The sequence below is a fragment of the Tiliqua scincoides genome, chromosome 9 (genome assembly GCF_035046505.1).
Source record: "Tiliqua scincoides isolate rTilSci1 chromosome 9, rTilSci1.hap2, whole genome shotgun sequence".
Classification (NCBI taxonomy): domain Eukaryota; kingdom Metazoa; phylum Chordata; class Lepidosauria; order Squamata; family Scincidae; genus Tiliqua; species Tiliqua scincoides.
The window spans coordinates 3642405-3666295 of NC_089829.1; the positions used below are offsets into that span (position 1 = coordinate 3642405).

The window sequence follows — 23891 nt, forward strand, 5'->3', positions numbered from 1 at the left end:
GGAAGGTTCTAGTCCTTTCCTCCTGTTGCTCCCCAGTTATTCAGGTAGACCATCTCTGAACATGGAGGCACCATGGCTGCTAGCCATTGGTACAGCACTGTCCAGTAATTTTCCTAATCTCTTTATAATGCCATCAAAACTACTGTTAATCAATATTTCTTGTGATAGAGAGTTCTGTACATTAACTGATTGTTACAGAGGAGAGTGCTGAGGATCCGTTTTGGAAGGACATCCTTCCAGTTCCTGAATTCTCTGCCTTTTTGCTATGATCCTAAAGCTGGTTATGAAAGATCCAGTTTTTCCCTTGGAGGTGGAGCTAACATCTTGCAGCAAAGGTGTGGCATTCCAGGCACTTCTGGATTCTCTCCTCTGGGTCGCCTTCCCAGCTCTGCTGCTGACTCACAGTGCGGCCTTGAGCAAGATGATGCTTTCTAAGCCTGTAAAATGGGAACAAACAATAAAGCACACCTGCTTCAGCAGGGTGGTGTGAGGCCTAATTAACAAGCAATTTGAAGGAACATTGCGTCTCCAAGGTGCAAAGGACTTTCTTGTCAGTGGATGAGTATTTCAAATATGCTGTCAAAAGAACCATCAAAATAACATACAAATCTTCAATAAACAAACAAACAAATAAAGCAGTAATTGTGATCTTTCTTTAGAGACCTTAGTCTTATGGGATGTCTGTGTTTTGTGGACATAAATCAAAGTGCAAAAGGAGAAGGAGAGTGTGAATGCTGGGCTGTGAGCAACCACGGAGTGAGAGTCACAAGCCAGAAGTCACTGCATAATAGATACTATTGTTACACAACCAAAGCTCTTGCTTGTTCTAGCAGACTTCCTAGGAACTTCCAGGTCAGGATGAGCCAATGGGCTGCCCGATGCATGAAACCACCTCAGAGCCCATGAACACTTGATTACTCAGGGACCCATCTGACCTGGGTGGTTGCGCAGATGCATGGCCTCTCAGTCCTGCTCCCAGGACCTGCTGATGGGAAGGGACCATTGACCTGTTGCCCATTGATTTGAATACATTCCACTTGGATCCTATTGCCTGACTCACATTTGACCATTTCAGCAAGATGAAGCGAAGCATTGAGCCTGGAACCTGCATACATCATCTACCATGGGCCATTGCTGCCCCTAGCCTGGTAGTCAATACTCCAACTGGAAGTAGTTCACCAAGTTCTCAGGCAGGAATCTTTCCCAGACCTACTACCTTTTTTTTTTTTTTTTTACTTTTGGTGGAGATTGCCAGGAACTGAGATTGCTGCCTGTCACTAAGCTGTGGGCCTTCCCCTCAAGGGAAACAGAAAGTTGACTCTAGGAGGATATTTTTTGCAAGTGCTGCTGTGGTGGGGCAAATAGATGGGGATTCTGTCAGCAAACACGTTTGGTATAGCACAGTGACCAAGAGACTAAGCTGTGAATCAGGGCGTCCGCGGTTCTACTTGCATCTCTATGATGAGCTCATAGGAGGTCTTGGGCAAGCCACTCCCTCTCAGCCTCAGTCTTCCCATCTGCAATGTGGAGATACTGACCCCACAGGGTTGTTCTAAGGAAGGTGTCAAGTTAAACACACATGAACAAGTTAAACAGCACTTTGCATGCTCAGAAAGTGTTTTACAGATGTAAAATATTTCCTGTTATATCTGATTTTAGTCTTTGCAGGATCAAAGACTATCAGAACTCGGCCTTCAATGTTTTCTGGTGGAACAATGCAGTGAAATGCCAAACACAACATGGAAACATATACGTGCAAAGAATAAAAGGTAATGATTCCAGGTCAAAGCTTACCTCGAGTGCTCTTGGAAATGAAACCGTTTTCAGCTGCTGCTTGAGAGCCAGTAGGGAGGGCACCAAGTGAGTCACCCTGGGCAGGGAGTTCCACAGTTGAGGTCCCACTACCAAGAAGGTTCTTGATCTTCTAACTACCAGCTGTGCTTCAGACTGTGGGGGGAGCTCTAGCAAGAGAGTTTTCAAATGATCTCAGTGCCTCAATATCTTGCGGTTTGACCTACTTCAATCCAGTTGCAGATTTTTCTGTTTCTGATTTTAAAATAATCTTTGGGGAGTCAGCAACTACAATCAAACCTCTCCCTCATTTGAAAAGTTCACAGGGCCAGTTTTACATCTGGTATACATTGGTTTTGCTCTATCCGCATACTGTCTGTGCCTCTTCCCATTTTTGCTAGTTAAGGTGGTGGAGGCAGCAAGAGTGAGTGGGGAGGAAGGACAGCCTTTCAGGTAAATATTTGTGTAAGACTCTTTCTTTCTTTCTTTCTTTCTTTCTTTCTTTCTTTCTTTCTTTCTTTCTTTCTTTCTTTCTTTCTTTCTTTCTTTCTTTCTTTCTTTCGTAATCCAAGAGCAAAAGTTTCATGTAAGAAAATGGCACTTGGCAAACAGTGCTTCTCTGAGAATGCTCTGATTGCTTTTGGTCAACTGACAATAAGGGTGGGGGGGCGAGAATGAAAGCAGATATGACAATATTTAATGCTGACGTCCTGAGTACACTTCTGTACTGCAGCGAGTCATGGACTCTTCGCTCACAACAGGAGAGGAAACTGAGCGCTTTCCACATGCGCTGCCTCCGACGCATCCTCGGCATCACCTGGCAGGACAAAGTTCCAAACAACACAGTCCTGGAACGTGCTGGAATCCCTAGCATGTATTCACTGCTGAAACAGAGACGCCTGCGTTGGCTTGGTCATGTCGTGAGAATGGATGATGGCCGGATCCCAAAGGATCTCCTCTATGGAGAACTCGTGCAAGGAAAGCGCCCTACAGGTAGACCACAGCTGCGATACAAGGACATCTGCAAGAGGGATCTGAAGGCCTTAGGGATGGACCTCAACAAGTGGGAAACCCTGGCCTCTGAGCAGCCCGCTTGGAGGCAGGCTGTGCAGCATGGCCTTTCCCAGTTTGAAGAGACACTTTGCCAACAGTCTGAGGCTAAGAGGCAAAGAAGGAAGGCCCATAGCCAGGGAGACAGACCAGGGACAGACTGCACTTGCTCCCGGTGTGGAAGGGATTGTCACTCCCGGATTGGCCTTTTCAGCCACACTAGACGCTGTGCCAGAACCACCTTTCAGAGCGCGATACCAGAGTCTTTCGAGACTGAAGGTTGCCAATACAAAAATAATGCTGAACTACAGTTGCTGCTTTTGAGCAGCTCATTTATTTGATTTTTTGAAAGGAGAGAGAGAAGGAACTCATTCTGCAGTGTTTGTGTGGCAAGTGAACAGGCTCCACCAGTGAGGTATATGACTGTCTTATGTGGCCTCTGCCCCATTATCTGCCTATAGATGGGGAAACCCTTTTCCTACTGGAAACCCTAAGCGGCCCAAGTAGCTCCAGAGACTGGCAGTGGGCTGCCCACACTCTTAGTCCCTTCTCCATCCTGAAAAGGACCCTTGCACGGTGTCCCTTAGTTGCATAGGTACCTGGTAGGGATGGCCCAACACCTCCCAAGCACTTTGTGCCAGCCTTTGCCCCTTCTGTTCTCCAGGGTCCTCACTAGACACTCTCTTCCCTTCCACTTCTGCCCAGGCTGGCCCCTCTTCCTTTTCCAATCCAGGAAGTGGAAGGAAAAGGAAGAGCAGTGGAGGCAAGTAGGTGGACAGGAATGGGTAGTGGTCCCCCCCACCAATCTGACTGCTTCATTGGGCTTCATGGATGGGCCAGCCAGGAGGGGATGCAGAACAGAAGAGAAAGTGTGGAAGAAAGAACAGTGGTGCCCTGGAACATCTCTGCACTCGTCCTCCACACTTCCTCTTCGGCTACATTTGCCTCTTCCAAACTGGGTGGGAGGAGCAGCGGCGGCAGTGGAAGTGAGTAAGTGGACAGCAGTGAATGCTTTCCACCAATCAGCTGCCTTAAGGCAGCTGCCTCAGGTGACCTTGTGGATGGACTGGCCCTGGGGACGCTGCTAGGAAGCAGCACTGACTGCTGCCTCTTCAGCCCAGGAGGTGAAGCAGCCACAGGAGGAGAGCAAACGGCTCCATCAAATGAGCATTAGGAGCCCACTGGACTAACAGGAATTATTTGTTAACATTCATGTTTCACTTTTGTGACTCCTGCTCTCCAGTGCCTGAGAACATATTTCTGTGATTTAAAGAACAACAAAACCTCCTCCCCCCCCCCCCCAAACACACAGGAGTGCATACTAGCATTTTATCTTGCCCTTCCACCAAGGGGTGCAGGAAACCACACCTGGAGATACCTTCCTTACAAACTAGGCTGAGAGAGGATGACTTGCTTCAGGCCTTCCAGTCACTTGTGTGGAATTCAAACCCAAATCCTCATCCTGCGTTCAGACCAGTATATCGCACTAGCTCAAGATATGCTGTTCTGTGCTTTTATGTCACATGGGAGAAGATACACAAGGCCTCCCTGCGCAAGGCCTCCCTGGGCCTTAGAAGGCTTTCTGGAGGACTTAGAAAGGCACTGGCTTTTGGAGGCCACCAGAGCTTCTGAGGCGGGGGGCGGGTGTTTAAATTTTGGGGGCCCCAAATGCCAGATGCCACAGCTACACCACTGCTTCTCCCTGTCATTATCACATTATTATCTGTTTTCCAGAGCAGCTGGAGGTAGGCAAGGCAACCTTCATACCAGGAAAAGTCTCACTTCACCTCATCTCAGCAGAGAACCAGGGGTTATGATTAGACCAACCAACAACTGTGAAAATGTTCCATGTCTCGGCTGCATTACTAAAACAGGTTGAATCTAGAAATACAGAACTTTTTTTGTTTTTATTACTGAACTTTTTCTTCACTCGGAAATAAAGATGCAGGATATGTGCACTTGTGTCAAGAGGGAGAGCATCAAACGACTGAGAAGCACGGTTGCTTCCTCCTCCATCATGTCTTCCACATGTCACATTATACCTCTCCATCTGACCGACCCATCAGTGAGGCCAACTGAGGCAGCCACCTCAGACAGCAGATTGGTGGGAGCTCTACTGGGTCACTTGCATCCATTGCTCTAACTCTCCCACATTCCTTGGATTGGAAAAGGGGATGGTGTAGAAGAAAAAGCGAAGAGGAGAGGAGAGGTGTCTGACACTCTAGCCCACCACTCCTCTCTTCCAAATTCCTTCTCTGCTCTGTTTTCTTCTTCCTTTTCTAGGGAGTGGGAAGAACAGAGGCTGGGAGTGGGAAGAACAAGGTGAGAGGGGCAGCGTTTGGTACACCACCTTAGGAGCTGAAAGGTCTTGGGCCAGACTTGCTCCACTTTCAGAATATCCTTGTTTTTATCCAATTCAGAGATGTCCCAGTAGCTCTGGAGTCCAGTTTTGGTCTCCTTTGCCACCATGGCATGCTCTTCATTTCTCTATGCAGTGTTTCTCAAACTATGGGTCAGGACCCACTAGGTGGGTTGTGAACCAATTTCAGGTGGGTCCCATTCATTTCAATATTTTATTTTTAATATTATAGCCTTGATGCTACCGTGGTATGTGCCTGCATTTGGGGAAATGTTACAGCTCTGTACTTTGAACAGGCTACTATGTATATACAGGTCCAGCCTATTTATACACTGATTTTTTATACACAGATTTGACTCAACACTAATGGCCCCTGCAAATGAGAAAGAATGTGCTGATTCCTGGAGAAGGGGAAAAATGCATCCCTTTAAAATCAGTTTTAAAAACTGAACAGTCCTTTAACAACAGCCTCCTTAATGAGAGAGAGAGGGCAGCAGGCTGACAATCCATCAATCCTTCTCTCTCCTTCAGACCCCTCCCTTCCCCCAGCACTTGAAAGAAAACGTGATCATTTTGCATTGGTGAAGGGAGGGGCTGAGTGAAGTGCTGATGGATTGTCTTCTTAATGACACTTATCTTAAAGTCAAAAGGTCAGCAAGGCTGTTTTTCAATCATTGGAGCAAAGAAACTTTGTTTTTAAAATTGATTTGCTATACTGCATTTTTTTTTATCCATGCTTGGAACCCACGAAAACCTGAACAATGGGGCTTACTCCTGGGTAAGTGTGGGAAGGATTGCAGGCTAGGATTGTTAACAATTTTCCTGCTTGATGATGTCACTTCCGGTCATGACATCACTTCCAGTGGGTCCTGACATTCTCATTCTAAAAAGTGGGTCCTGGTGCTGAAAGTTTGAGAACCACTGCTCTATTGTCTGTTTTTCTTTAAAGCAATGATTAATGGAATATTATGTACTTCTATAAGTGATGGCACAGAGCTTCAGGAAGTTGGCAAGGTTCACCAAAGTCCTGGGTTCAAATCCTGAAGCTCACTGTCTTTTGGCCCAGGCTACCTCACAGGGTTGCTGAGAGGGTAAAAAGCAAGGGAGAAACTTGTGTGCTGCTCTGAGCTTTCTGGAGAAAGGACAGGATGCCACCACTCTGTGCTGGAGCGACCCACAGTTTGAGAATTACTAATGACTGCATGTAATGTATGAATGCTCACAGGGAGCAGGAGGACACTGTGGCTCTTTTCCAGGGCAGGAGGGTGCCGGTGCCCTGTTTGGGTGGGGCGGCTGGAAGGGAGTCTTCGGGCGCCGCTCACGGCAGGGCAAGGAGGCCTCCTCCAGTCCGGGTTTTGCAGCTGCCCCTGTGGCAGCTGGCAGCGGGTGCCTGCGCGCCCGGGGCAGGTGGTGCGCGCTCCGGTCCGGGTTTTGCGCGCCGCCTGCCCCGGTCGGGAGAGGAAAATTCAATAATCAAAGCGGAGGAAGGGAAGGGAAGGGGAGAAATCCCGGATCGGGCCACTTCGATGGCGCATGCGCCCCGCCAGCTCCATCCCCGGCACGCATCTCCCCGGACCGGGAAAGTCGCCCAAAGCAGCCCAAGTGCAGGTAAGACCAACTCTGCCGGCACCGCCCGGAGGGCATCGCGCCTGCCCGCGTCCCCCTGCGCCGGGCCGCTGCTCCGGCCCCTCGCCTCCCGGACGGCCGGGACTCCCCCGGGACCGGCGAGGGGCGCGCCTCTGCCACTCCCCGAGAAGGGCTCCCTGCCCCGGGCTGGGCGAGCCTCGGCGGCCGCTGCCAGCCCCCGTTCGCGGGTCCCGCAGAGGGGCGGCGGGGTGTGGGGCAGCCCCCCTCCGCCCGCAGGTGCCGGCAGGGCAGGGGTCCCTCCGCTCGCCGCCCGGGAAGTTGGAGGCGCGGCGAGCGGAGCGCTGCTGGTGCGCGGCGGGCTCTGCTCTGCTCTGCTCCGCTCCGCCGGAGCGCTCCCGGCCCGCGAAGTTTGCCAAAGTGCCCCGATCCGCGCTGCGCTCTCGCCTCTGCGCCGGGCCGGGGCCGGGGCCGGAGCGGGAGGCAGCGGGCGACCCTCGCCCGCTCCCCGGTTCGTGCGCGGGGTCCCCAGCGAGCCGCGGGCAGATGGGGGCGCCGGCGCCTGCCCCCCAAGCAGCGGGCGGTTTCTAGGCGGTGGCACGTGCGGGACGGGAGGGGCCCGGGAGGGGGGCTGTGCCGGGCGCGGGGGCCGGGGGTCGCGGGCCCCCGGGCTGCTGCCAGGGGGGCGGGGCGGGCGGGGCGGGGCTCGGAGGAGCGCGCTTCGGGCGAGCGCTCCTCTCCATGTTTGGGCACCGCGTCCCGGGACTGGAACAGGTGCCGGGCTGCCCGTCGGAGCGCGGCCGGGGGAGGGGCTTCGCAAGGGCACTTCTGGGCGTTGACAAGCCCGGCGGGGGGAGGCCCCGGAGTGGGAAGGGGAGCCCGCTCGCCCGCCCGCCACCCTGGCCAGACCTCGCCGGGGCTGCCGCTTTGCCTGGCCGCCTGCGCTCATCCCCGGCGCCCGGGCCCTGAAAGCGCACCTCCAGGGGCGGGGGAGGCAGGCGAAGCAGAGCCTCCCACTGGAGTCCTTCCAAAAGTGCCACCGCGGGTGAGAAGCCCAAGCCCCCCAACCCGCACGCGGCACTTCTGGAAGGACCCCCGGGGAGGCACTCCCCACCTCCTGCTTTTCAAGGACCCCAGTGAGGAGGCACTGCCTCACCTGCCTCCCCCCCCCCCAGAAGGGGGCTGTTGGGCGCCTGTTCCATGAGTCTGACTGCATCCAGGAATGGCAGGCACTGGGCAGGGCAGAGGGGAAGGGAGGGGGGCCTCTGGCAGAAGCGATTAGAACGGGAGAGAACCCCCTTGGCACTGCCTGCCTAGAAGGAAGCCGGCCTTGGGTGGGAGTCAGGCCCATCCAGCACAGTGGGGCAGGGATGTGGAGGCGGCGGCTGCTGCTGTGTTCTGGAGGGCGCAGATAACTCTTTCTCTCCGCCGGCTTTTCCCAGCCAGAGTGGAATTTGCAAGGCTGGGGGTATCCGAGTCCGTGGGGCACAAAGTAGTTTGGTGGGATGGGAAGATGAATCTGGGGTGCTGCTGCTTGCACTCCCCCCTCCCACACACACAATGTTGTTGTCAGAGAACTTCAGGAGAGATGGAGTGATGGAGCTCTGATGTGACTAGCTGTGGTTGAGATCTCTCTGGCCTCTGTGGGAGGGAAGTGAAACTTTCTATGAACTTGATTAATCAACTCCATGTGTTCCTTCCTTTCATGGCCCCCCCTTTCCTCCAGGCCATATGTAACTACATTAGAAATCACCTTAGTCCTTCCCCTTGGAATAGACCCATTATCCCCATCAGTCTTCCTCCTCCCCTTTCCCTGCTTCCATGGCCTTCTCTGCTCCAACAAAATAACAACTTCTTGTTGGGGTCCCATTGCCACTTTTTAACCCATCTCTCAGCTGGCTAGGAGGGTCTTGCTGGTAATGGCGGGGAGGGGTATGTGGGGAGGAGAGAACATTGGTGAACTTCAGTAATCAAGTTTCCAGATCTCTTGCCTCCTGTTTAATTTATTAGCCCTACTTACTTATTCTGTTGATAATAATCTGTTGCAGGTTTCTATGGAGATGTTAAACTGATCTCCTCAAGAAATCAAACTCTGTAGGTGCCGAAGCAGCCGGGCTTTTGTGCGTTTTCTTTCTTTTCTGTTTGTTTTCCAAGTCTGCGCTTTGGGTTGCTCAACTTGACGCTTCCATATTGGTGCCTTCGGAAAGGGCTGGGGGGAGCGGGAAAGTTGTAGGTTTTGATCTTCAGGTTGCAGTAGCTCCTCTCCATGATGTGCTTTCACTGGCCTGTGATCTTGAAAGATTCTTTCTCAGTGCTATAGCAGCAAATCAAGTTAAGTGATAAAGACCTTTCCATAATATGCCTGTCCTCATCCCAAAGACCATCCATGGAGGCAGATGAACCTCTAATGCATTAGCCCTTGATTTTGACCTCCTGCATCTCAAACATATGGAAACAACACCCTCTGCTTCTTAAAAAAAAATCTTTATATTTTGGATGTGGACTTTATTTTAATGTGAAGAAGACAGCCTCACAGTGATGGCATTAAAATAAGTCCTAAATGAAATACACTTCCCCCCCCCCCCCTCAGGTGAGTGTTAAGAGTCTAATTTTGTGACTTATCTTTCAAATGCAGGAGGTCAGATCTCAGTCTGGCTAAGGCACTGGAGGTTTTCAGGCTCTTTGTTTCAACTTAATGGGGGGGGGGGTAAATAGAGAAATATTTTCACTGGAGCAGTTGATGAAGAGAACTCTGTCACATCATCTGCAAAACTTCCCCCCTTCCTTTTCTTAGATTTTTTAAAATTGTAATTTGATGATTACATGACTTGCTCTTCCTGTGACTGGGACACTGTCCTCTTCCAGACTCGTGAAACTGGTAAAGGCTTATTTGGGGGGCTTCTCTGTCTACTAGGCACCAGACCGGTGCCAAGCTGGTTGCAGTGCCTCCTGATAGGCAGGGGCAAAGTTGTACATTAAAAAATATGTCTATGGTGTATCTCTTTCTTGTTTCAAGCTGAATATTGCCACATTTCCTGTCCCTGTTTTTAAAACCTTGTAACAATTTCTTATAGATTTGAATCTGCTTTTTCCTAAAAGAAAATAAACCACATGCTACACACTCAGACTCCTCCATCCAAAACAACCCTAAAGAGACTTAAAAACAAGACAACTGTAATCCTAACCTGTCTGACGAAATCCACATCCTTGATTGCTTTTAATCTTATTAATTCTCTAGTGTGTTATGTTTTCCCCCTCTATTTCTGGTTCAGTACAGTTTGATCACCATTCTCCCCTCCACTTGCCTTGCCTTGCCTCTTTCTTCTCTTCCTTTTTTTCCCTGTGTAAATCTTTTTGTTAGCTGTTTGTCCTGTTCTCTCTTTAAAAAAAAAAAATTTGAATTGCAAACTGGACTGACTGACAAGTACAAAAAAACAAAACACACAAAAAAGAGCCAGCATGGCAAGCCAGAAAAGAAACACTGTGGCTTTAAACCCGGGAGTTTGCATATTCCCCTTGTATCTTTCCCCTTTGCTAATTATTGTGTTGTTTTCAGAGCAAATATGTCATATCCATGGCGACCGGGCAGGTTTATTGTCTTTCAGAAGCAATAGCTCACATAAGTAATTAATGACTTTTTTTTTTCCTCTGGCTTAGGTTAAACAGATCATTCAAGGAAAGTCATCTCTTCCCCCCCACCCCCTCCCTTTTTTTTAGCTCAGTGACATAGGAACATGAGTTAGAACAAGAAAATACTTTAACCAAGAAGTCAGTGGTTGATTATTTTTCTCTTCTCCTCCCCCCAACCTTGCATTTTTTTAAAATCTTTTTTTAAGTGGTTTTTATACAGTTGACATTATAAGGAATGACAAAAAATTGTACTTTGGGGCATGGGGGGGGAGAGAGAGTTTAGAAACAGTAAGACAAAAAGACCTTTCCTGTTGTAGGAGCAACAAGCAGATATGATGTTGGGATAGGGGGCTATTCCTTTAGGAATGTTGCCTCTAGTGGGTGGAATTCCTTCCTCTTTCCCCCAAAAGCATGCACATATGATAAACTAGGGCTGGAAAAATCCCAAGCACTCCTCAAATTTTGGGGTAGCATGAACTTCTGAATTTTGACTCCTCCCTGCTTGCATTTGGCAGATTGATAAAAATCATTTCCATGTGTGATTATCAGAACAATTTTTCTGATACTGGTTTTTTCCCCTCCTTAAATAAAGAGAAGCCTTTCTGATTTTGTTCAACGTTTGGGGTTGGAGTTTTAACTTTCAGAAGTCTGAAAGCACCTTTGCAGTGCCATTCAGCTCGTATGTCTTCTCTTGCAATTTGGTGAGCTTGTTTTCCCAATCTTCCTCTTTCCTTCTTGAGCCAGAATAGGTTGTCTCCTTGGACCAGGGACAGGGCATTCCCTTTGATGTGAGAGATAGTGTCTTGTGTGTTTTCCTGTGTGTGTGTCCCCAGCTCAATCTACTGCACCCCAAAAACCTTTCTGTCATCTTGTTTGGTGTGTGTATGTATGTTGGAAGCGAGGTCTGTCTTTAAAATCATTGTGGGAGGATTTGCACTTTACCGTACTCATCTTCTTGAGACACAGAGAAAAGCTTTGCTGACATCCATAAACAGAAGCCTCTTGGCTGTGTCTAGGAAATTTTTTATTATTACTATTACAAGAACCTGCTTGTTTGGCTTGAAGTAGACACAGCTGTAGTAGCTCTATATTCCATATATTTCTATTTGAACTTTTTCTTAAAAGGTTTCATTGCAACAGCAACCCCAAAGAATCAATCAATCTTTCTTTCTTTCTTTCTTTCTTTCTTTCTTTCTTTCTTTCTTTCTTTCTTTCTTTCTTTCTTTCTTTCTTTCTTTCTTTCTTTCTTTCTTTCTTTCTTTCTTTCTTTCTTTCATTCATTCATTCATTCATTCATTCATTCACAAATAAGACTGATTTTGAGGCCTATCTTGTTCATTTCATTGTGTGAGTTAGATGTAGTTGGGACTGGACTGCTGTCCTGTCAGGTCCCTGTCGGCACCACCATCCACAGATTTCAAGAGGCTCAGGTGATAAAAGAGGGGTGGCTTACATAAATGCATAGGTGGGTAGAAAATTCATCTGATCATTGAGTCTTTTCTTTAAAAAAAGAAGAGCAAACGAGACGGCAGTATATACAAAGCAGCTAGTAACTGAGCTTTCAGGACTTTCCAATGTCTATATTAGAAGATGAGCAGAAGGAAGGCCGGGGCATGGATGGGAAGTAAACAGCAGGTAAGAGGCAGTTCACCAGACGGCTGAAATATTAACAGACAGCTCAGGGAATGCTCTGGAATAAGTCTCTTCCATTCTATTAGATTGCATCCTCCCCCCCCCCCCATTAAGGAAGGAGGCCTCTTTCAAAAGTGGCTTTGGAGAGAGCATCCTGAGCCTCTGACTGCTGCCTGAAGACAAGGACACGTTTTTCTGTTGTGCGAGCTGGATTAGAGGATGGGTTGCCTCACATTAAATCAGCCAGTCACTTGAAACTCTTATTTTTGTTGTTATTTGGGTCTGCCTTTTTTATTTTTCCTTTTTTGAAAGGAAAGTTTGAAGAGGAAAGTTATAACTTGTGCCTGCTCTGATCTGCTGGCCCTTGAAGAAGGACTTAAAAACTGCTTTTATCCAGGAGGCAGGAATGTTCCTGGGCAGCATTTATGTCTTGCAATTCTGTTGATGTGTACAAACAAGTACTGGAACATGAGAGGAAGAGCGCAAAGTATCAGGATTGGGGGGGGGATCAACGAAATGGACCTAGAGCTTCATTCGTTTCAGTGTAACACTGCAGCTGAAGAGGGAAAAGCAGGAGTCTGTCGTAAATTTTGCTAAAATTAATCAACCGTTTAAGAGCTCCATGTTAACGAGTCTTTCCAGGCAGGCAAGAAAGCTTCCCTTTTCCGTCTTAGTTCCTCCCTCCCTCATTTCAAAGTCCAGGAAGAAGAAAGGGGAAGAATAAAACATCTTCTGAAGGTGGGGAGGAAAAGGAAAATAAAGGCAAAAGCAGGAAGAAATGTGGGGGCAGCAGAAATTAGTGCCAAAATAATGAAAAGCATTCCTCCCCACCAAAAGTGGGGGTTGGATTTATAGAATATAAATCTTCAAGTGTCCTTGATCCATATTGTCAGGCTCTTTTTTTTTTTTTTGGTCTGATTTGTCCTGTGTGCCTTTGACGGAAAAGGCACGTAGAGCGAGCGAGCGACAGGGGGGGAGAGAGAAAGAGAGGAACGTGTTCTCAGCTTTGTAGCTCATTATCATTCTTAATAAGTCTTAAGGAATAAAGAGAAGCATTGAGTGTAAATGCTGGGTAATCCTAACGCTCCTCAAGGTGAGAGGAGTCTTGAGGACACAGAGACATAGGGGAGGGGGGGAATACTGGTTGTGGAAAGGGAGGAGAACAAAAGGGATCCTTGGCCATGCAGCCTTGGTTGGTGTCCTGTTCTTGGTCACATGGAAGTCTGCTCAACAGGGCCCAGCTGTCACTGGGGAAAGTTTTCATTGAATTTGGGCCAAATTTGTCATTGGTTTCCCAGCAGCAAGTCCAGGCACTATCAGTCTGCCCCAAAGATCACTTTTGAAAGTTGGAAGCTCCTTTCCTGCACCCCTGAAATGCTTCCCTTACGATCACTCAGTAGAGTTGAAAATGATGGTTGCTTTTCATCTGGGGACCTCTGCAGTCCCTCCCCTTTCTGTCTTCTGGCCTGTTCTCCACTTGTCTCTGGCGTGATAACCTCTGCCCATGCTGACTTCCAGCCATAAGTACCATGTGCCAAGGCAGTTGCATGATAGTGGCTGCCACATGCAGAATTCTGCACAAATGGGTTTCCTGTGCATTGCCTGGGAAGTTGAAAAGCTCCTCCTGGAGTGACGTGTGACAGTGTGAGAGACAGAGGCCTGTCACGTGTGGTGCTTATGCAACTGTCGCAGAGGTGGTTGTGTTACAGAATGTGCACATTGGAATAATTCCCGTGGGAGAGGTTTCGTAGGACAAAATAACCACCTGAATTTCGTATGAAAGGCTACCAAGATTAGCTTCCTTCCATCTTTCCTGCAGAAAATCCATATAGCTTTTCCATGGTGATGTGTGTCATACTACAATGCTCTGGGGCAAGGAAAAGTTAACATCAGAAGGAGCCATTTCTATCTTGCGGTCTTGGAATTGTTCTTTCCCAAGCCTGGCGTTTGCTCTCTTCCCCCACCCTGCTAGGCCATGTGCCATCCAGCATCTGAATTCTTCTTGCCATCTCTTGTTCTCTTTTTCTTAAGAAATCTACCTTCAGATGCTGTGGCCTCTTTTTAAATCCTAGGAAGAAGGCACATCTGGAGCGTGGGGTTTCGGACACTAGGTGGCTTAAAGGAACAGAAATGGTTCTGTCTGCTGGCTGGGAAAGCTTCTGCAGGGTGGTCATCTAACCTTAGCCTCTGGAGAACGTGGCAACTCCTTCCAGTCTGTCACTAAATGCCTGAGGCTGTGTAGGGGTTTTTTTTCCTGTGCCTTTGGGCAGCACTCTTGAGTGTTGCTGACCCCAGTATTAAACAGGGTTCAGAAAGAGGGGGTGTTGACCTGAACTAGGCTGGTAGCATTCTGTAGCTTTTGCAAGGGCAGCCCATTCAATGTCATCACCAAACAAACAGAATTTCAACAGAGGTACTGAAGTCTTCTGATCTTTGGGAGCACTTTGTGAAGGCCTTCGATCTCCTCTCCTGGAAAATGTCTAGAGACTGGTTGTTGCAGAAGCTGTGCCTGTGCAGGACCTATGCCCTTGGAAAGCTCACATCCCATTCCTGGGTGCCTGGATGATCGGGCAGCTTGGGATTTCTTCTATGTTGCCCTAGAACAGGGGTCTCTAAACTTTTCAACCGAAGGGCCAGATCAAAATCTGACACAGTGTCAAGGGCCAGAAAAAATTAAATATAAAATTTAAGTAAATACATTAGAGATGGAACTTAGATGAATCAATAATTGAATGAATGGGCTCAAATGCCCAGGATTTCTTCAAGCACCAACACAGCCCAGGAAATAAAGCATACACTTAAATGGACCCCTATTCCTTCATCCCACAAGCACAACTCTGGTTGTGGTTGGTCAACTGGGCCAGAGGGGCTCAGGGGATCAGAGGCTGTTCGGAGGCTGGATAGAGGCTGGCTGCAGGCCACATCTGGCCCCCGGGCTGGGGTTTGGAGACCCCTGCCCTAGAGCAGTGCTTCCCAACCTGGGATACGTGTACCCGCAGGGGTGCTTAAAAAAGAATTGAATAATGCCGGAAAAGGGCAGGTCTGTTTTAGAATGCATTGCAAGGCTTTGTGGGGCTAATATGAGAGGTACAATTTAAGGAAATGGGCTTCCAAGGGGTATGCAAGTGAAAAAAATGTTAGGAACCACTGCCCTAGAATAATTTCTGAGATATCTGTGGCTTTAAGTCACAGGCTATGAGACACTCCCTCTCAAGGGGGAAAGGAACAGATTTGAAGGAAGGCATAGCTTGATCCCTGTCTCCATTCCAGCACTATTTATCTGTGGATGTGTATGGTGTCGAGCCAAGTGTCTGACATGGAGTAAGCAATGTGCTTTCTGGAGCCTCTGTAGCAGGGGTGTCCAAACATTTTGGAAGGAGGGCCACATCATCTCTCTGACACTGTGTTGGGGGCCGGGGGAAAAAAGGAGTTAATTTACATTTCAAATTTGAATGAACTTACATAAATGAATATATTAGAGATGGAACATATGAACGCATGAAGGTCTTGCAATAGGTCAAGGCCTATAAAAGGCCTTGCACAAAGCAAGGTTGGCCTTTCCATTGCTACCACTGCGACATCAGAGATGTGAAACAGCAGGCAGTGGAGGGAGCCCTCATCCCTCAGCCCATGCAAGAGGTTGAACTGCTCATGCTGAGAGCAGTTGTGTAGGGCCAGCACAGACTCCAGCAAGCCTCCGGAGGGCCAGAGGCTCATTGGAGACTGGAGTCTCCCTGCGGGCTGGATTGGGAGTCCCCAAGGGCCGCAAGTGGCCCCAGGGCCGGGTTTTGGGCACCCCTGCTCTATAGCAACCATCTTCAATCTTTTTCATCTGACGGCACATTGACAAGGCACTAAAATTGTCAAGGCACACCATCAGTTTTTGACAATTGTCAAGACACACCATGCTGCCAGTGGGGGGCTCACATTCTCCATTGGCCCTCCTAATAAATGACCTTTCCCAAGTTCTTGTGGTATACCTGTGGTCCACTCATGGCACACCAATGTGCCATTGGTTGAAGATGGCTGCTCTATAGGAATGGAGGATTAATGTGGTATAAGGGTTAGAATTTGGGGCTTGGCCCAGGGAAGCCTGAGTTAAAATCCTAACTTGATCAGGAAGCTCACTGATGAACTTTGGGCCAGTTAGTAGCTCTCAACCTCTAGCCTACATGGCAGGGTTGTGGTGAGGTTAAATGGATGTATCTCTTTTATACCACCCTGAGCTCCTTGAACAAAAGGCAGGATATGAAGGCAATAATTGATCATTCTTTTATGTATGCCTTTGAACAATTGGAGTTCTTGAGATCCTCAGCTTCCAATTTTTTTCAGCAAGTCTCTCAAAATGTTCAGGCCTCCCAAATAAAGGGATTCAGGACTGCAGTCATGCTTTAGATGCCGTATGCTTCCTCCTTTCTGAAGTGACTAAGGGCACAATCCTAACCAGGTCTACTCAGAAGTAAGTCCTCTTTTGTTCAATGGGTTTACATTCAGGAAAGTGTGGTTAGGATTGCAGCCTGAGGATTGCACAGCCTGGCCTTGTTGTCTTTCACAGCTCTGTCAGCACCGGACCATGTCAGATCAGGTCTTAAGTACCTTTAGGATTGGAGGCTGGCATGACTGGGGTCTCCAGAATCCACTGGCTTGTGTTATTGTGTGTGAAGGAGCTGGCTGAAACGGGGTTGTTTGCTGTTGTTTGCTGGGTTGTTTGCTGTCTAGTTTCCATCAGAAATGCCTGTCCAATGAATGTTGGGTGGGCAGGAAAGCAAGCAGGCTGGAGGCAGATGTGCAGGACTGAATCCAGACCAGGGCTTTTCAACCTTTCCTGTTTGCAGGTGCCACTTTTCTAAGCGCCACCTTTTCCAATGCCACTGCTGCTGTTGGAGATGGAGCTGTGCACAGCTTCTCTCTGCAGTTCCCTCTGCATGTGCCTCTTTTGAAGGGCCAGGCAGCCACACAGCCACATTTAGCCAACTCCTCTTCTAATGTTGTTGGGCCAGGCAGGGCAATGCCACTCAGTGGGGCCGAGTGCCAGTAGTGGATCTTCTCGTAGTACCACAGGTTGAAAAGCACAGAACTAAACTGTTGTCCAGACCAGGCCTACCCAGAGCCATTTATGTCCAGGTTAAGCAAGGGAAGGCCAATAGTTCTTTTCAACCATTGCCTCCTTTGTCTTCCATTCCTCAACTTTGATTCACAGTTTGCCACAAACGGGATTGGGAAGGTCTGGGTTCAGCTCTTGGTGGATCCCAGAAGGTGTCTTAATTGAACCACCTGGATCTGTTTTGCTTTGCAGACATTTTTGACTATGTTCCTGCTCTCTGCTTCAGGTTGGTGGTCTGGGTCATGTAGTCAGAGCTCGGGCTGGATAGCTCCTTTTTGCATAAAGGTGTGGTTCTAGATGGGCTTTGGGGACTTCTGGCTCCAATTATCTGTTCTTCCACTTTTCCATCAAATGTGACTCTTGGTTTGTTTGGAGTCCTCACCCCATCCTTACACCGCAGGGGTTTCCAGCATTGAAATAAACCCGACAATATCCAAACAAGTTTCAGGGTAAAAATAAATGCGATCAACTGAAATGTCATACCTGAGCTCAGATCCCAGCCATCCAGAGCAGCAAATCTCTGCTTGCATGAGCTTTGGTGAGCCTCTGCTGAAGGGACCCTCGTCAGGACTTGGAACAAGCTCAGTTCTGTTTGACACAGAAATGGGCAGAGCCTCTCCAACCTGCTTCTGCCAAGAGCAGCAGCAGCAGCCTGCCCGCGGTTTTGCTCTCGAGCCCGGAGAGTTCCTCAGAACGTTCCCTCTTCCAGGAAGTTCCCTGGCATGAAGCGTTCCTGGCAGTGGCCTTCTTGGCCTCTGCCCCATCTGGGGCACGTCCCTAGGGGTGCTGCCCCCCATACCACCTGGAGGTGCCTGCTTCCCCCCTCCAGGCATTCTGAGAGCAGAACCTTTCTGCTTGGTTTGCCTAGTGTCAGCAGCCAAGTAATTTGTTGCGTCGAGGTTGCTGTGCCCCTTTGAAAACAGCCGCTCTGACACACCAGCTCTGTTTGGCAACAGAACTCCCTGGATTCTGCCCCTGGGGAGAAGGGGGGAGGCAGGCGGGCAGCCTGTTTGTCAGAAGCAAACCAAGCATCCAATAGGCAGCCCATCACTTTGTGCCAAAACACACATTCTTATTTCAGGAACTCTGATCTTTTGAAGAGGTTAATTTCCATGACGAACTGCAGGCCACGTGCCTGGCGGATTTATCTAATGAGATGGACACTTTTCTCTTTCAAAAAAGGAAAATTAAGCTGCCCCTTTGGAGGGGCTTAAGTCTCTTAAGAAACTATGGGAGCAGAGGTGGCAGCTGGCACTGTCTGTGCTAGCAGGAACCAGGAGGGTTAGATGCCTTTTTCCTAACCAGGGCCTGAACTAAGGTGGCAATAGAGTTGAAACTCTTTCTTCCCCATCCCACAAATTTCTTTGAAAACTCTTCTTGTTGATCCAGATAGTTTTAAATCTATCTTGATTAGCATGAATTAATTCTTAAGATTGGATTTAATTAAAAAAAAAATACCCACGTGGGCAAAACAATATTTCCTGTTACTCTGACGGGCCAATTCTTATTCATTTACTTCCTTAAAACATTTCAAATTAGAGGCAGCTAACACCACTAAAATGTGATAGCAGCAACAAAACAATGGTTTAATAATGCAAATTGTAAAACATACCAATCAAACTACCAGCTGGCATACACGTGATTGGAACAGCCCATGGCTATACAAGTCTTGGGACAAGTTGTGTTCCTTGGGGAAGTGCAGTACCTCAGTGGTAGGACACCTGTTTTGCATGCCGAAGGTCTTGGGTGCAGTCCCTGGCAGCAGCATTTCCAGGTGGAGCTAAGAAAGACCTCTATCTGGCACCCCAAGAGCTATTGGCCCTCCATGTAGAATTAATTGAGCAGGGTAGACCAATGGTCTCACTGGTTAGAACCCAAAATCCATTGTTGTCTGTGTATGGGGACTTACTATGCAGTCAGGATATTTGTGTTGGCATCCTTCAGTCTCGGAAGACTATGGTGTCACGCTCTGAATGGTGGTTCTGGAACAGAGTGTCCTCTCCAGTGCGCGAAGCCTGGGTAAAGTAGGTATGGAGGATAGGCTGTTACCCATGCAGCAAATCCCCCCTCTCCACGTCGCTGAAATGGTCCACTGGAAAGGCAGAGGCCAATACAGTTGGTTCCAGCGGTGTTGCAGGAGTTGCCAGAAACATGGTTGACTGTGTTCAGCCATGAACTGCCTCAGGGACTCCGGCTCCAGATTTTGCCTTGAGGTTGACTCCTGAAGCCTTTTCCATAACTGGATGTAGCCACAAGGCAGTGGAGGTTTGGGATCAGAGTTTTCCTTCTCTCAGATGAGCTGCCTTCCCAGGCTGACGAGTCCCATCTACCCGGTGGCTGTTCAGTCACCTCTTACGACAAGTACAGCCAAACTGAGGGCCTATTCTTATCCCCAGCCCCCAGGGGATAGTCAGGATAATAGGTGGGGGAAATTCCTACAGGCCTTAATGTGAAGGTATTTCCTCCCACTTCCTCATGGTGGCCCTAATGTAAGAATATATGGCCATACCTGTGAAATTTTCAAGCTGCAGAGTCCAGAAAGTCCTGTTTGTAATCCTTGACTCTTCCTCTTTGAAAACTGAGTTGCACCATGAACTGTGGTCTTGGTTAGGAACCGTTGGTTGGTCCAACAGTCCATTAATCTGGTGTCTCAATCCAAGCTAGCTGGAATCCCATCTCGTAGTTACATGAACCTTCCACTATGACACAAGGAGTCAAAGACCTGATCCATTTTTTTAAAAACCACGTGCAAGCAAACCTTTGGATTATAAATGACTGGTTATGATGGCTCTGTGAAACCTTCATGCTCAGCGTCAGGTACCTCTGGATCCTAGCTTAGAATTCTACAGCAGTTGGGGAAGGCTGTTGCCTTCTGCTTTGCCTATAGGTTTCTCACAGGCAATCTGTTTGGGCAGTGGAATGCTGGACTTGATACTTATGATCAGATCCAACAGGGCTGATAGAGTAGAAGTACTCCCTTGACCTCTGCTATAAAGCTTAAGGGCCCATTCTATCCAATTTTGCAGTGCCAGTGTTGCTGTGTCTATGGGGCATGCACTGCATCTTGTGGTGGGGCAGCAGTGACAGAGGTCTCCTTAAAGTATGGGAGCATTTGTTCCCTTACCATGGGGATGCATTGTGGCTGCACTGGTGCTGGAAAATTGGATAGGATTCGGCCCTAAGTTAGCTCCTGGCTGGTCAGTTTGCAGCTCTGATCAGCAATGCTTTTGCATACTTGTAGGATATTGCAGCTGGGGTTGGAGGTAGAGTATTTGGAGCATAATACCCCAATACTGTTGGATCTTCACTGACTCTTGATTGGTTTCCTAGCACTATTCCCAAAGCTTTGAATAGTCATCAGTTTGGGCTTACCCAGATTCCTTGAAGAGTTTTTGCACATGTTCTTCCCTGAAATCATTGAGAGACTCTTTGTGCCCTGGCCTCTGTCTAATGCTCTCTATTTGGGGTGGGGCTGCCTTGATAGATTGTGGAACTCCCTCCCCTGGAATGCCCATGTGCCAGTATCCAGGATGGACTAGTCAGTACGTCTTTTTATTTGAAAGGGCCTAAGTGTTGGAAACTTGTTCGTGATGCTATTGGGTGTGTGTGTGTATATGTGTGGCTGTTCTTACAGTTTGGAAAACTTTATCTAACCTATGTTTAAATTGCTTGTGCCATACTGACTGAGAATCGTGTGTGTGTGTGTGTGTGTCCGTCCTTTTTGGCTAAAAGATGGCACACAAATGTTGGCTTAAGCAGCAGAAGATCAGTGGGGAGAAGGCAGCGGGATCCCTTGGGTAGCTTCCAAATTCCACTTCAAGCAGGAGTGGGAGTTGGCAGCAAAACAGGAAGTGCCTCTTCCTTGAAGTACTTCCTTTCATACTTGCAGTTCCACATTTTATGGCAGTCCAGAGGTGCCACTGCTTCATTACTGACTCTGAACATGTGGCTTATGTGTGAAAGTCAGTCTGATTCAGAGTACACCTTGCTCAACTAGTGATCTTAGAACCCCTTACTGGAGCTTCACACTATGGGTGATTGTGTTTGGCACTGATCCTAATGGTCTGGCCTGATCCTGTTGGAAATGACAGCGATGCACTAGTGGCCAACTGTGGCTATGCCTTCAAAGGAAGTGCAGAGCGAAACCCCCCACCTGTGGGAAAAGCCCTGATGATGCAGTGCTGGTACCCACAAAAAGTGAAATTTGGAAATGTGGTTTTTGCTAAATGTGGAAAATAAAATTGAGGCTAGAAAAGTCCTTTTGATAGAAGCGTCACAGGAACCTGACTAATCCTGAGTCACTGACTGGCAGCATTTCCGAGAGCCCACTTTTTATGTCAAAAAGCTGCGTATGGCTCACGAGCCATAGTTTGGCCACCCTGCTCTAGGGCTTCAGCCAGGCATCTTTTCCAGCCCACCTGGAGATGTTCCAGGGATTGAATTTAGAACCTTCCACCTGCAAAGCAGGTGTTCTGCCACAGAGCTACAGAAATTAGGAGTATCTGAAGTGGTGAGTTGCCTTTTTAAAACTTGGGCTCAGTCTTGACAGGCGAGATAAAAACAGCCCCTGAGGCAAGTTGGGTGTTTGCTTATTTTGTATTGCTGCTGGGAAGTCGCTTTGCATTGGTGATGCTTAGTGTGGGAGTTCAGTGACTTCCTGCATTTCCCATTTTTTGTCACCCTAATTTGCTGGAATGTAGCTGGTGCCCAGCAGTGAGAAATCCTGATGGAAAAGGTCTGGAACCTGAAAAACAGGATTCGTGTCTTTTCCTGGGCCAGCTGGATTCTCAGTCCCGACTGAGGGATCATCTTTGATGATCCAGTGCAGATGTTCTAAAGAGGTTTAACATCTCTTTGTGTGGAGGGTGTTGGCAGGAGCTTTCTTAATGGGGAGCATAAATCAACCTTGCAACTTGTAAGATGCCAAAATGATAATTCTCTTTGCTCTCATGTTACGTTCCCACATTTGCCCCCCTTATCTATCTGAAACAGGCCTATATATGTATTGCTTCTGAATGCTGGGCAGTCTTTGTCTTTATGAGACATTATTACTTTGCTAAAACCTGAGATCCACCAGTTGGAGCCACACCAAAGAATGAAGGACCAGGCTGCCTCCAAATATTGGCCCTGCCCAGGAGTTTGTTGTCAGTGCCAGAACTGAGCTCACTGCCCTTTCCTCCTGAAATCCATGCCCTGGCTTTGCCCCCAAGCTCTCTTCATTCCTAGAGTGCAAAAGGAGAGGGAATCTTTTTGTTGTTGTGCAGTTTGGGAGTTCAGTGGCAGAGCAAATATTTTGTATGCAGAAGCTCCCAGGTCCAATCCCTGGCAGCAGCTCCAGGCAGGGATGGGAAAGACCTGTACCTGAGAGCCCAGAGCGCTGCTGCCAGTCTTGTCTTGACAATACAGAGTTAGAGTTATCAAGTCCGGACTCAGCAGGAAACAGCTTTTTTTGTTCCTGTGAGTTTGGAGTCACTTGCCAATCTTGTTCACATCATGGGGAGATCCACTAGTAGATACCAGTCTGCTTTTGGCCAGCCCCCAATGTCAGAATGTAATTGACATTCTGGGTGAAACTTAAAGGTGTTCAGGGTAGTGCATGTTTAGTTTCTTCCCTGGTTACTGCTTTGCCTCCTCCATCTGTTTTATGATGTTCTTATTCTTGTTTTATTGCTTTGTTGTTGTACTGTCATTGGCTACCTTGAGACCTTCTGGAGTGTGGCAGGATAAAAATGTTTTTAAATAAATGGCGTATATGAGCTATCCTATGTATCCTCAAACAACAGCCCTGCAAAGTGGATTAGACCTAGTGAGAGTGACTGCCCCAAGTCAACTAGTAAGTGTCCTGGCTAAGGAGAGATTTGAACCCAGTTCTCTGGTTCCAAGTCTGCCACTGTGGTGTAATAGTTGGACCAGGAAAATTGGGGCTAAGCTCACTACAGAGCCATCAAGTTTGCTGATGTACCTTGGGCATTGTCTCTCACCTGGCATATCGCATAGACACTGCAATGGTCATTGTTGGTTGAGAAAAGAAAACCAAGATTCCAGGGACTGAGCTGGGGCCATTGAGTGGTGGCCCTGCCTTCTGTTCAGATTCGGCCCAGAATGTGCTTGCATGCGTATGAAGTCTTTGCAGCTTGTGCTTGGATAGTCCTGGTTGCTTGCCTTTTGTCAGTGGGCTAGTGTAGTGGGAACTGCAAAGGATGACTCAGAACTTGCGCTTGCCACTCGCACCTGTTGTCCTTTGCCCAAAGCCTTAGACCAGGTAACAGAAAAGATAAAACTGTTGCTGTTCTGGGGTTTTTTTCCTCTTTGCCCTTTTCAGGCGGTGCCAGTTGGTTTTTCTTCCTTTTTATTTATTAAGGGTGGGGCAGCAAAGACAGGGAGTCGACAGGGGGAACAGTGAGCACAAGGTGGAATTCTGAGAAGGCTCAAGAAACAAGAAGAGTCTGTCACGCTGGTTTTTTGATTTGGCTGGAGAAGGCGACAAGAGTGGGAAAGTGTATTTGGTGCATGCACCCCCCTCTGGCGCTCTCTCTCTCTCTCTCTCTCTCTCTCTCTCTCTCTCTCTCTCTCTCTCTCCCCTTTGGGTTTTTGATCTGTCCAGGAACTTGTTTTCCTGTTCTGTGTCTGCAGCCTGAGATGGAGGATGTTGCTGTTAATGTTGGGCTTTGGGGCAGCAAGATGCCTGCCCTCTCCTAGGTTAGACCCACATGTGCTCCCCATGTTACATTTATTTTAACA

The 23891-nt window shown here is 48.2% G+C and overlaps 1 protein-coding gene across 3 annotated transcripts in view; it reads left to right on the plus strand.

The window, feature by feature from the left end:
- The first annotated feature begins 6693 nt into the window (after positions 1 to 6693).
- CASZ1 (castor zinc finger 1) overlaps positions 6694 to 23891 on the plus strand; it is a 299498-nt gene continuing 282300 nt past the window's right edge. For all 3 annotated transcript variants that reach the window (XM_066636960.1, XM_066636963.1, XM_066636962.1), the window contains exon 1: positions 6694 to 6808. The gene's annotated coding sequence lies outside the window, so the exon portion shown is untranslated. The remainder of the gene's footprint in view (positions 6809 to 23891) is intronic.